A 13,312-nucleotide genomic window follows, 5' to 3' on the forward strand; every position below is an offset into this window, starting at 1 on the left:
CGGCTCGCTCCTCTGGCGGGCACACAGAGCAGAGCCAGGGAACGGCAGGGCTGCCTGCGAGCAACACGTGAAACACTGGAGCTTAGGAGCTCCAGGGCTTTGGGCGCAGGTCTGCTCCTTGGAAAACTGTTCCTCTCGGTGAAACTGGATGTTGCATCCACCCTGGCAGAGAGTTAGCTAGAAAGCAATGGCAGTGCCTGCAGATTAGAAGGGTTCTTCATTATTAATGTAAATGATCAAAATAATGCAGCGTGTAGAACCCGAGTTGCAGTCACACGTTTACACGGGAGCAAGGAGGACAGCCAACAGCAGATGGTGTTGAGTTCTGCCTCTCCTCTCTGCTCCTCTCTCTTGAAATGGTGCTTTGGTTTTTCCACCTTCAGTCAGCAAGCACTTGAGTACGTTTAGTACTACATGTTTTCCTTTACGCTTCTCCCCGCCACATTTCCAACGAACACAGGCGCGCTGTGCTCGGCAGAGCGAGAAGCTACGGAACCAGCCGGACAGTTTTGTGCACGATCAGCAATCATCAATTTCTTTACGAAGCAATACGGATTTTCCCCACCAGGAAACCCACAGGCATTTTTTTTCTGTGCTTGGAAGCCTCTAGTTTACCCAAGCCTCCCAAGTCTGATATTTGATGTCGATGAGCCATAACCGGTGTAAGCATATACCCGTGGTTCACGGTTTGCCGGAACATCGGTGCAGGGCAAGGTGACACAGCACTTGGAGCACTGTTGGATGTGAGAGGTCCCAAGAAAAAGTGTGGGCTACTTCGTATTTACTGCTATAGCAGCCCCCTGAGTGCTTTTCCTACTTCAGTTACAGTCCAAGGTTTTACACATGCAAAGGAATAATGATTTGCTCACCAAAAGCAGTGTTATGCTTGTAGTGGTAGGGGTTAATACCATTTTTTCCTAAATGCTTTTAACTTTAGCCTCATTTTTAGGCATGAGAAGGAGGTCTGCTTCTCTCTATGTGAGGTCCCTAATATTAAGAGTTTATTTTAAATAATTCTCTGGTGTAAAATCATATCATTTTCATGGCAGTACTTCCATTGGTGTTAATTGCTATACACTTAAAGCAATGCCCAAAATAGAATTTAAATGCTCAATTTTTTATGTCTTCATCTAATTTTTAATTCCTGCATTTTAACAAGTACTAGCCAACGATAGTTTTGCCATTAGATTTAATGGTTAAATTTACAGTTTTAAACTGTTTTTATGACATGCAGCTACATCAAGGTGACAAGTCTACTGGTAAAACAACAATTTAAGTACCGCATTTACAGTCAAAAACATTTTTTGTCACTCCTAAATTGACAAATTTCAATTGCTCCTTATTGTTAAAAACAATTTCTAAAATTACACAGTGAGAACATAACAGTCTCTGTCACTGTGTAATTAAGTCCCTTGAACTGTTTGCTATATATAGAAATACTGTATTATAAAGTGTTAGTTACCGGTAAAAAAAATTACCAATTACATTTATAGTGAAAACCATTAAATTGATTTACAGCAAAACAGTTAATTCACTGTGTTTGTGCATAAAACTGCTAGTAATGTGGCAAAAAAACGTAGTTTTCATTTTGAACTCTGCAAACTTAGGAAAGTTATAAACAGAAAGATACAATAAAGCTAATGAACATCTGAACGCTTATATTCAATAAATGGCTTTAAATTTAGAAAATACTTCTGCTGGAGAGACAGTTTCCTGGTTTCAAGCACAGTGCAATTCTTTGCTGTAATGAGAATTTTCGAAGAGAATTAAGAAGGGTCTGACTCTTCCTGCAAGGGTCCGGCTCAATTATGGCCTAAAATACATCTTTATTTCCAACTTAATTTCAAGCATATTCCAGTGCTTTGCTGGTCTTGGTCTCATCAGTGTGGAAGGTAGCTGGCATATATCAGTGTTAAATACATTTACTATCAGCATATTTTAATTTTTTAATATGTTTTCTTTCATAGCTACTAATGAATATGTACATTCCCCAACATTAATTCTGATGTTGTATATTTTTAGATGTCACTATTAAGTATACAGATGTTATTTCAAGGTTCAGCTGAAATGTAAAAGAATTATTTTCCATTTTATCTATCTTCAATATACTATAATAAGCCAGTAGTTATTTACCAGTTTGTCTATACTGCATGCACAGAAACAAAACAAAGCAGTCTGGCATATAACTTTTACCCATGGTAAAATGAAAATAAGTATAAGCGAACAAAAATAATACCATAGCATAACAAAGTAAATCCATACTTGCCTTCATCATAAATATTTTGTTTTCTTTTAGACATCTTCATCCCCTCATAATCCATTAGAAAATAAATTATCATCAGCTTTTTGGAAAATTTTTTACCTAGAGCGAAAGACTCCTAAACCTTGTTGGTGAAATCAAGTCCTTGTTACAGTCACGGGGAAAGACATCTTTATTTCAGCCTGACCTAGAGTGAGCCGAAATCTTTATGTTCCTGAAATGCACCATTTTGTAGCTGCTGTTCTATTAAATAAAAACATCAATGGATGTATTAGCAGAAAAGATATGTGAATTGGCGGGTGACTGTACATTTTTTATTAATAAACATTCTGCCCATTGTTTACAGTGATAACTTCTTGCTTCCTTACAAGCAGGAAAAAGAGACTCCCCCTTCTCTAATCAGAATATAGCAGGACTCAGTATTTGCAGCCACAATAGCTGAAGACCTGACGTTGAGGTGACAGAATAATGTGCAAGACGCAAATATTTGGCTGTCTTTATACAAACATGGAGAAGCAATGAAGAGATATTACAAGTGTACCTGCTTTCTAACTTAAAAAAGGGCACTTTAATTTTTTAAGCATTTGCTCACTATAAACTTGAACCTGCAGAAGACAATCAAGAGATTTGCTAAATAAAGCTTTTCCCACCAGTCCAAATCATTCACCAGAATGAGAGAAAAACGTCAATGGTTTACTTGTTTCCCTTTTAATTTCAGATCTGGCATTGTTTTTCCTGCATAATAATAGATGCCAATTAATAAAATCAGATTAAAGACCAGCCTATAGATGCAATGTCTGCTTCTGAATCATTGGTACAAAGAGCATGAATGAGGAAGGAAAAAATGTCATGATTCTGTCCTAACACTGGTAATGTACATAACGAACTGTTGAGCACAGGCACAGACATGCTGAGAGTTATCAGCTCTTTCTCAAACAGCGAAGGCACAGACCGTCTACTGCTCTGGGATGCTGCTGTCCTACAGGCAATTTGAGACAAAGGTGAGTGATTCATTTGGAATCCAGATATTTCTCAACAAAACCTTCGATACTCTGGGACAGAAAGGGTAATTACGAGGAGAGTGATAGGGGCTAACAAGGCCAATACTGCAGCTCATCTACTTTGGCAATCTCCAGTTTTCAAAACCCAAGTGCCATTATGCTCGATTGTTCTAACTAAGGAAAAAGGTTGTGGTAAATGTTGACTTTTTGTTATTGGCCATTTTCCCTTAAAGATGAGATAGGTTATATATAATTTGTTTGGTATATCACGATCATTAATGAATGAAGCTGGTTGAAAGTGTCTATACTAAGATGGAAAGAAAAATACCACAATCAGTTAGAAGAAAAGATTAAACCCCACAGAAAATGCAAATTATTACCTTCAGTCAAAATTCAGAATGAATTTTACTAGCTCTGGAATGATGTCACATGCAGATTTTTAATGAAAATGAAATTAAGTAATTTCACTTACTTTAAAACACTGAGACTGGCAGTAACATAACATCAATGTCAAGAGAGTATGTTGGCCTCGGCTTAAATTATGCCTATTTTAAAGTGCAAAAATTAATAGTAATGCTTGAGACATGGTCAATTTTCTTGTGTAAATCATCTGCTACAGACATCAGATTGCAACTCAATGAGCAACATATAATTGCCTGTTTCTCCTACATTTTCTAAGTAACAAACTATAATTTCACAAAATATATTCAGGTTTAGCAAAAGAGGAACCAAACCCCTGATATTTTATTTTCTTGGAAATGCATTTTTTACATAGTCTCATCTTTAAGGTATGAATCAGTCACTGGCTTAAACGATGCATGTAGTTTCAACAATGTAACTTAAAATCAATGTCTCTAGCTATATGAAGTATGGAAAGGGTTACATTTCAGCAAGCTTTATCATATCAATTAATGAGCCTTTTCATGCCTTCTTAACTCTTATTTTACTATAAAATTTTAAACTAGAAATCATTGTGACAAGTTAATGACCTCGAGTTTAATGTTTAAACTGGGACGTTACTTAGGTCACAGCATGAATGAAAACAAAAATCTTTTTATAAACTTCCTCCCTTTCGGTGCATGCAGCCTTTCCCATTCTGTGCCTCTGTGGGTGTCAGCTGGTCCTTGGCAGTAGAAGACATGTTCTTGCATTCTCGGACTCCATGGTTGTCACCTATAGTGAGGAGAACAGTTAATCCAGTACAGCAGCGCTGAGTTCTCCACTAGTTACCCAGATCTGTTGATATGCTGCCCTGACGGGCTTGTGATTTCACTTATTAGTTATACAGTAAAAAATTTGAATCCTTTCAAGCGCTACAAATGCCAGCTCTAACAGAAGCACAAGAGCTTCAAAGCGGATCAAAGCTAACTTTTCTGGCTCCTGGTGTCCCTCACAAAATTCCTGATTTGTATATGTATGAATGAGCACAAAACTGGAAGATACAAGATTGAACAAAAGAATTTAACCTTTTGGTTTCAGTGAGGGGAAAAAAAAATGTGGCTGAAAAGCTAAGGTCCATCCCATGCAGACCAACAATCCAGAGTCCCACAGTCCCATGAATTCAGAGGTTTTTACCTGCATGCATAGTTTTCTTTTGCATGTTTCTAAAAGTAATTTAGAATGGTAATCTTCATTAAATGAGCAGCTTTTTCTCCCCCTAATATCTGAATTCTGCAAGAATGCTAAGGGTTTAAAATGAGATTGTTCACCATCAGTTTTTTCTTTTTTCTAGTTGCGATTCAAGTTGGAGCATCAGTGATACGGTATCCTCTTCAGATACTGGTGTGTTTATTAGCTTTGGCTCATGCTGTTGAGCCTTGGATGATATCTCCCCGTGCTCTCCGAGCTATAGCTGTTAGCTGCTGACCCTTGGCAGGGAATGCCTGGTAGTCCAAGAGGCAGCCCCGAAGCCCCGCACATGTCCTCTCCCTGAATCCGTGTGAATGGAGGATGTGGGGAAAGGGGTCTGCACAGCATCACTTCTGAGAAATCACCTCCTCCCACGCTTTCCGAGCCAGAGCGCAAACGAGGGGGATGCTCCAGTGGCACCGATTTCTACACGTCAATGCCTTTTCCTTTACCCACGCTGACTAGTTCCTTTTTGATCTTCATGCATTTTACTTGCAATCTAATATGTCACAGAATATCAACAGATGTAATTAACTGAGGAGTTGATCCTGCTCTCATTCAAGTCAAGAGGAATTTGGCTTTGAGTGAAAAGGGGAGGGATAAGGATGAGGTAGGGTCAGAGGTCACCCAGTTTACAGAAATTTATCTAGGTTCACTTTAAAAACCACATAAATCTCTCTCTCTTCACATTGGGGATAGACAGCTAGAGGAAGTAAAAAGCGTGGCAAAAGATTTGCAGATAGCTTGTCATTTGGAGGCAAATGTAAAAAGAGCAGAAGTCCCCCCCCCAGCGTAAGTTTTTTCCTGTTTCCATCGCTTTCTGGTTTTCTCCTCCCCTGTAAGGAGTAGAAGGAAGAAAAACCAGCCTGTATTCACACTAAGATTATTGCAAAGTTGCAAAGTTCGGAGATGCCCAACAGACTTCAGCGAGGACCCTCTTGGCACGTCTACCGCAATCGTGTCACGGGATGCTCATTCATCACATGGCCGACACCCAGGTGGCTGCAGTTCACGTGCCAGGTGCCCATCACAGGGGTGTACCTGCATTTCAGAGGGGTTATCACGGCAGGTGTCCTCACTACTGTCACCAGAGGAGGTCCGGGCTGTATCTCCACTCCACTCCCATCACGTGGATGGAAGCGCAACTGCCTCGCAATGGGGGAACCCACCTTTTCATGGTATGATGGATGCACATTTGGCCACATGAAGCTGGGGGGAGACCATGCATCCCTAAAGGCCACAGGATGGAATGCGCTTCTGAAAATGTTGTCTGGCGCAGAACCTAGTCCGTCACAGTGCCTGTGAGGCTCTTGGAGAAAGACAGGAGGAACACATGGAGCACTGCCTCCAGCAACTGACATCCAGCCTGCAGGCTCGGGGGGGAGCTACTCTTGGAGTAGCTTGATCAGCTATAATGTTAGGAGAAAAAAAAAAAAAAAAAGAATTGATATCCTGTAAGAGAAAGGATGAAGGACTGATGAAAAATTTATCTGTTTATGCACCCAATCTACTACCACAGCACAGGGTTGTCTAGTTTATATTCAAAGACAGAAATGTCATAGGAAAGGGTGATGGTTTTGTTCTTTCTCCTGTGCTCCCTGCACCTTTCAAAGTGTGCACAGTTTATGGAGGACAAAGTTTTATTTATATAATAATATAATATTTAGTATTTATACAATAATTATTTGTATAATAATTGTATTATCTCATTCCTCAAAACATCCACCATATTTTGCTCTCACATCTACCAGCCTTCCGATGATAGAAAGCCAAAACACAGCAGCAACAAAGATAAAGCCCATGATATGAATACAGAAGCACTTTGCCTATTGAGCATTTATGAGTATGTAGTATTTGGCATTTGAAGAATCTTTTGGCACGCTATTCATAGAAAAAAACCAGACGCTTGAGAGACGGAAGTTAAAAAATATATTAAAAGACCTGATTTTCGCTCCAGGCTGGTTTCTGAATGCTGTTCAATTTACATCTGTTTAGTGATTTATTTAATAGCTGTGACTAAAATAATAATCTGGAATAACTACAGAAGATTAAACTAAATTTTGTCTTGTAGATATCCAAGGATAACCTCATTATGAAACAGCAAGAGCACCCCATTTACTATGACATTAATACTGTGGTGATTGGGATAAGACTACTATAAGTTTACTGCTTTAATTTTGGCTTTAGAACTTGACTAAAGGTGCGGCGCCTTTGCTGAAACACTCTCCTATTTGCACAAAGTGTATTTATGTCCACGGGCATTTGGCAGTGCTAGTGGTCAAGGAACTGTGGAAACTGCTGCTGTCTGTGAAATTTTACTTCAGAATTTCTTGTCACTTAAAAAAGTTTCAGCCTTGTCACATGTTTTCAAGGCCACTGTAGGACAGCATCGGTACATACTTCTGAAGTCTGCCAGGGGAAGATGCTGATTACTGTAAAAGGGAAAGGTTTCCTTGATAGGGGAGTGATGTGGAGGGGAGAGGGAGTGAAGGGTCATGGTTTAGCACTCAAATGGTTTCCAGGCTTACAATAGCAAGTACTGAGGAAATCCTGGGTGTGCTATAGGTATTTCTTTTTCTGACAGGACGCCTATGATATAATTACACTTTCTTGACATTAGCTCTTTTATTGGAGCTGGGGTTTTTCCTCCCTCTGATTTAACTAGGAAATTTTTTCCTAACAATCATTTACTGCTTTTTTAAAGGAAAGACTAAGTAATTTATAAGTAAAATCTCTTTCACCAGGGAGAGTGAGTTGTTCGTGTGCTGTTTCTCCATTTTCTGCCACTACATGTTTTCTGTTTTGTTCACTAAAAGAACAGGGTGGTGGAGCCAAGAAAAGACAAAAGGCCAACCCAAACAGAAAAAGGAAATGCTTATTCTTGGCTTCTCCCCCCCCGAAAATACATATTGAAACATACAACCCTTTTGCACCTTGGAAGGAATATACTCTATTTTGTCAATAAGCAGTTATGAAGGAAAATAACCGATTAGCTTTATCCTTATTCTGGTAGATTCAGCTCTGAGCCAGCAGCAACACGATCCAGAATAATTACTGCTGCCACAACGTAGGTCTAGCAAGCACTCAAAACGCTAAGAAGACCAACCCTTTTTATTTGTTCATAGAAATTTGGGCCTTCTGTCTCATGGACGTATCCACTGGAGCTGAAATTAGGAAATCCAGTCCCACTGCAGACCTGACGTAAGGAAAGAATTGCCAGTGTAAAGGGAGCACCGCAGCACTGACAGGCAATGCCCAATGCCCAAGGTCTGCAACTTTACTTTTTACTTCTTTCAAAGATTTGTATTATATGTTTTGTAGGACAGGACAAGTCAAATTTCATCAGCTTAAGTACATCTATTGTCTCTCAAATTTCTTAAATTTGCTTTCTACTCATTTATTTCCTTTCTCTGCATCAAATTGTTCAACCAGCTATTACTGGATTTGAACTCTTTGTTTTAAAGCAACACGTATTTCAGTCCATATTTGCTGTGCAGCAGCTCAGCTTGTTCACAACATAAACTGATGAAATACATTTCTCTTCCAAAACACAACCAGGCTGCTTCTTTTTTTAAAAAAAGAAGCAAGAGCCTAAAATCAAGGGCAGTACCTCAGAATATGCTTGTAATGTCAAAAGCATTTGATCTTTCCTACTTGCCAACGTAGGGTCCGTTGCTGTTACAAAAATACAAGAAGAAATAGTCCCAAACTGGCAGGAGGGTACTTCTGAGATAACTGTGAGCTTTTGGTAAGAGTGGTCCTGTTTCTCCTCAGCTGAGACCTAACTCCTAACCCATACCTGTGTGGTAAGAACATATGGCAGAAATTTTGCAGGTGAAGTGGGCCAGAACCGTCAATGTTGAGTAGAAAAAGGAAGGACTGTCTCTCTCACCTTTCATGAACAACGGCACTTTTGTCATTTTCCCCGTGCCCTAAATAGACTGGATTCAGTAGCTTTGAATTCATGACATTCCTTCTCACACTGCTCTCCGGCTCATAATAAGCTAGTAGCTTAGCAGTCCTTTTTTTCTTTTTTTTTTTTTCTTTTTTTTTTTTTTAAATTGGCTAGGAAGGCAGGCAAGCTTTACAACCAAAACAATCAATTTCAAGCTGCCGAACCCAATCAGGCCGGTTTGAGAGTGACCCTTTAAATTGAGTGTGAAATTGGGAGATGGAGCTCCCCTTTCCTACTCCAGAGCTGGTGGAGAAACCATCACTTCCTTTTGTAAGTGGGTGCATTAATAGTTGTGCTGTTCTTGCAGACATTATGTGCTAACAAAACTATGTGTGCCTGGTTCTGTAGCAGGTTACAGGGGAAAAACAAAGCGAAGGCCATCTGGCTCCACCAGTTTGTATGTATAATGTCCAGATACTAATGCTTAATGCACTTGTAAACGTAAGTTTTCTCTCTCTCAGGGTCTGATTTTAATTTGGGTAATATTCCCGTTAATAATAACATCTAATTACAACATCCATTAAAAGTTAGTAACATTAATTTAACAGGGAGAAAATCTAATAGAGTTCTTAGAGCGGTATTGGCATTTTTCCATTAAATTAATGTTACAAACTTTTAAAAGGATGTCTTAAATAGGCATCGTTAGTGGTGGGAATATTAAACAAATTAAACTCAGGCCTTTAATATGAGGTGGAAGCCTATTTATGAATCCAAGCAAAGGTGTCTGCTATGCCTTTCAGCCCATTTAAAATGTTCAACAGGAAGCATAAGGTTGTGCAAAATTCTCAGTACCTAAGTTTCCTTCTAGTAAAGGCTCAGGTGAATGACAATTTTTTTTTTACAGTATCTCCTTTGCTGGCCGTGTGGTCCACACATTCCTTGCTGGGCTGCTGCTGTTTTTTCTTTTCAACAATGATGTTCTGGCCTATTAATTTTCCTCCTGTTGGTTATCTTGTTTTGTTTTGGTTTTTTTTGTTTAAAGAGGGTGATCATGAAACCAAAGGATTAACAGTTCCTCCTACTACTAGCCAGAGGCCTTGATAGTTTTGAAACAGACTCACGGGTTTGGCTGAAGACGAGCAAATTGTATATCGGGGATATATAGGTTCTGAAATGCACGTCCTTGTCCAAATCCAGACCTCATCTGCAACAAGGCAGCATATACATTTTAAAGATGAGCCTGCTTGGATGGCCAAACCAAACTGTTCAGAGACTAATTTTTTAAAGATGATTCTTGGTTTACAGGCTGACTATAGACAGAACTTTTTATAACGCAAACATTGGATTACACAGATTATATTCCCCTTGAGGTGAGGACAAAAGGAAGAGGTATATATGAGAGAAGTTAGTCAGATGCTTAATGTAAGACTGGAAGAGGATCAGCAAGGGACTGTCTGTATTTTGTGCCCCACGTACAATACAAGCTTCTAGCATGGCCTGTTGTTAAATACTTCAATACAAATACAACAAAATTTAATAAAGCAGCAGTGACAGTGAAACGAGCAGAGCAGAGTGGTGCGGTCAGACTCAGCGAGGTTTAATCCTCAAATTTTTAGCCACCACTTTGCTGCTCTGAGGTTTTCTAAGCAGACATCAGCAAACACACCGTATTCAGAGTACCTGGAATAGATACCAGGATAGGACCTAGACATAAGCAGCTTGTGTTTGACATCTGCGGGCTTGTGCAGCCCTTCTGACTATATACTGTTAGAGACTTATTAAATCCCTATTTAGAGAGGTCTGATCTAGTGTATATACTGAAATAGGCATGCATTCAGGCTTACAATTCTTCACAACTCATTGTGTCGTTCATTAGGCAAAAGGCTAAATTTGTTTGTGAATTGTTTTTATGCTTACCCTGATATATGGGCACCCTTCTCTTACTTGCATGTTTGCCTGCACCACCGGATTTCAGCCTGTGACGCCCAGCTGTTGGGCACGCCACATGGGCTCGTTTCTGTCTCCTATTTGGGCACCAGAAACATTTTCCCACAGTGCAATGTGCAACTAATGAAGTAGTGAAAGAAGTGTAGATTAACAAGCAGTTTATAATCTCACTGCAGCATGCATGCTGGGTGGCCCCATGATGAAAACCTACCCTACTCGCTATTAGCCCTCTCTAACCTGGTGTGGGCAGGACGGTATGATCCTCTCCCAGCACTGGGTTGTGCAGACCCCAGAGCCAGGATGTGAACCTTCTTGTATCGCTCTCATCAGTCTTCAGGGCTCACTAACACTACCTAACGGAATATCTTCATTTTGGGTTTTTCCAAGCAGCCCCAGTGTGATCTCCTGCCTACGCACAGGGCTGGCACACACAGCTTTCGGGGGGTGCTCACAAGAACTTCTTGCCTGGACACTCAGCCCTTAAGGAGCAGAGGCAGCTTTGCATGCCCATCCTGAACGCATTTTGCTCGTGAAGCCCAGCCAACAAACACGAAAACCCAAGAAAACAACAACAGTCACCTAACCCTGTTGACTTCAGCGTTTGTTACAAACAAATACTTGGAGGTGGGAGAGTTGTCTGAAATGTGAATGGTTATTGCTGTGAGTCAAGTTGTTCACGTCTCAGACAGCAACAGTATTTGACTAGTCCTAATTAAAAATAATAATAATAAAAAAGGATTAAGAATAAAAAATTTAGAGCAAAATCAGTATGTTATTCAAGGAGCATCAAAATATTACTTTAATGCTGAAATATTAAGTATAACAGCCAGGAAAAAAATAGGAAAAATTATGTTTCAATTCTGGTCAGTAAACTGAATGACAAATTGTAACAAATGAGCTTGCAAATAGTGTTTTGTTTTGTTGTTTTGTGTTTTTCTTTTAAATCCTTTGGTATCTATTTAGTTACACTTTTGAGCTGAGATGAGAAAAGAGGTTTTACATTACCCGAAAGCTGAAATACTCCAGTGTCCAAGTAGTTTAGTGATACTGTTTGAAAGAGGAAAAAAGCCTAGTATGCCATTAAGCAGATTGGTTTTCCTCTTTTGTTCCACAATAAGCTGCTGTTAGTTGGGAAAATATACAGCCATTTGTATCATCCTACAGCCAGAAGTATAAGCAGCAATAATATAGTGTAAATTTATAACCAATACAAGGTTACAAGCAGACTGTAGAGATGTATGTTACCTAAAGCAATTAGATTATTATTGTAGCGGTATTAGAACAAAATCATTTACAGTGTTAAGGTTTTTTTAAACAAGAACATTTTGCTTCTAAGCTTTCTCCTAATATTCCCCAATATATTTTACTTAGAATATATTAGTTAAACTAAATCATCAGGTGATTTTTATGCTAGTAATTTTAAATATTCAAGACTAAAAAAGAAAAACATGTAGAGCCATTGTAAGGGCTGTTGTTTGCTTTTATACTTCCCCCTGTTATATCCAGACTTTAACTAAAAATGATTCAGCAAAGGATACCTCTATGTGCATGTTTACATACCTTCACATATGGCTTCAACATGCCCGTGAGACACAAAGAATAATGGATAAAATCCCTAAGAGCAACCAGTAAACAACCAACTATGCTGTCCTCCCTAACGCAGGTTTTTCACAACGAAGTAAAGGCATTCTTACGGCACCTCCACAACAGGGATTGGTTCAATCAATAAGGATAAGCTACTGTTAATTAGTCTGATCTACTTTAATAACTTTATTCAGAAGGAAGGAGGGGGGGAGGCTAGGGGAAACTTCCCTGCTGTCAGTATTATACCCTGTAGAGGGGCCTTATATCAGCAATTCAGTGGGAGGAAGTCATGTGGAAGCATTTCTGTATTGTTCCCATGAGCATTCATCTCCTAATTTGCATTAAACTAGTAGGGAGTCGACACTGGTTTGGGTCCATACCTGTAAATCTTCTATTATGAGATGAAAGTATTAAAGTGCGGCTCTCAGACAAACTTGCTTCCTCCCCAGGTTGAACAAAAGCGATCTCTAACGCAAATAAGATTAGCCGTAGTGTTTGGTGGGGGGATGATTTTGGTGTGGTTTTGTTTTTAAACCGCGAACTTGTCTTATGCAAAATTACCCATCAGCCTTTGCTGTCTACCTAAAGACTTCAGTCAACCCACCCCCTTTGCCAAAAGAAGCCCCAAACCCACTGAAGCCCCCCCACCACACCCCCCCCCCCGCCATGTCCTGCAGCAACGTGTGTTAGAGGAAGAAAGGCAAAGCAGCATTCCCACAAACATTTCCATTGAAGGGACAAATTCTCCAGTTGTGTAACTCAGTGCCCTATTGATTTCCAGAGGATTACCCTCATTTACTCAACATGCAGTGCTGGCCCAAAATGTTCCCGTTAGGAAAGTTTTTAGTTTTCATGGCCGGATTTATACCTGTATATTCCTCAGAAACTGAATCAGTCAGACCAAGTCAATTAATCTTTTTCCCTCTGTTTCTTGTGCTACTATCTCCATATGTGTTTGTGCAGTTTCTATCTCTCCATCTATCTATAATTATACAA

General features: G+C 39.6%; 1 long non-coding RNA gene across 1 annotated transcript; it reads right to left on the reverse strand.

Moving 5' to 3' along the window:
* Nucleotides 1-3,800: 3,800 nt before the first annotated feature.
* Nucleotides 3,801-12,387, reverse strand: LOC128139477 (uncharacterized). The gene is made up of 3 exons (XR_008234408.1): nucleotides 12,293-12,387; nucleotides 6,060-6,299; nucleotides 3,801-4,434 (listed from the first exon to the last, which is right to left on the reverse strand). It is a non-coding gene; the product is annotated as an uncharacterized LOC128139477 (long non-coding RNA).
* Nucleotides 12,388-13,312: the final 925 nt, after the last annotated feature.

The sequence above is a fragment of the Harpia harpyja genome, chromosome 1 (assembly GCF_026419915.1).
Source record: "Harpia harpyja isolate bHarHar1 chromosome 1, bHarHar1 primary haplotype, whole genome shotgun sequence".
Lineage (NCBI taxonomy): Eukaryota > Metazoa > Chordata > Aves > Accipitriformes > Accipitridae > Harpia > Harpia harpyja.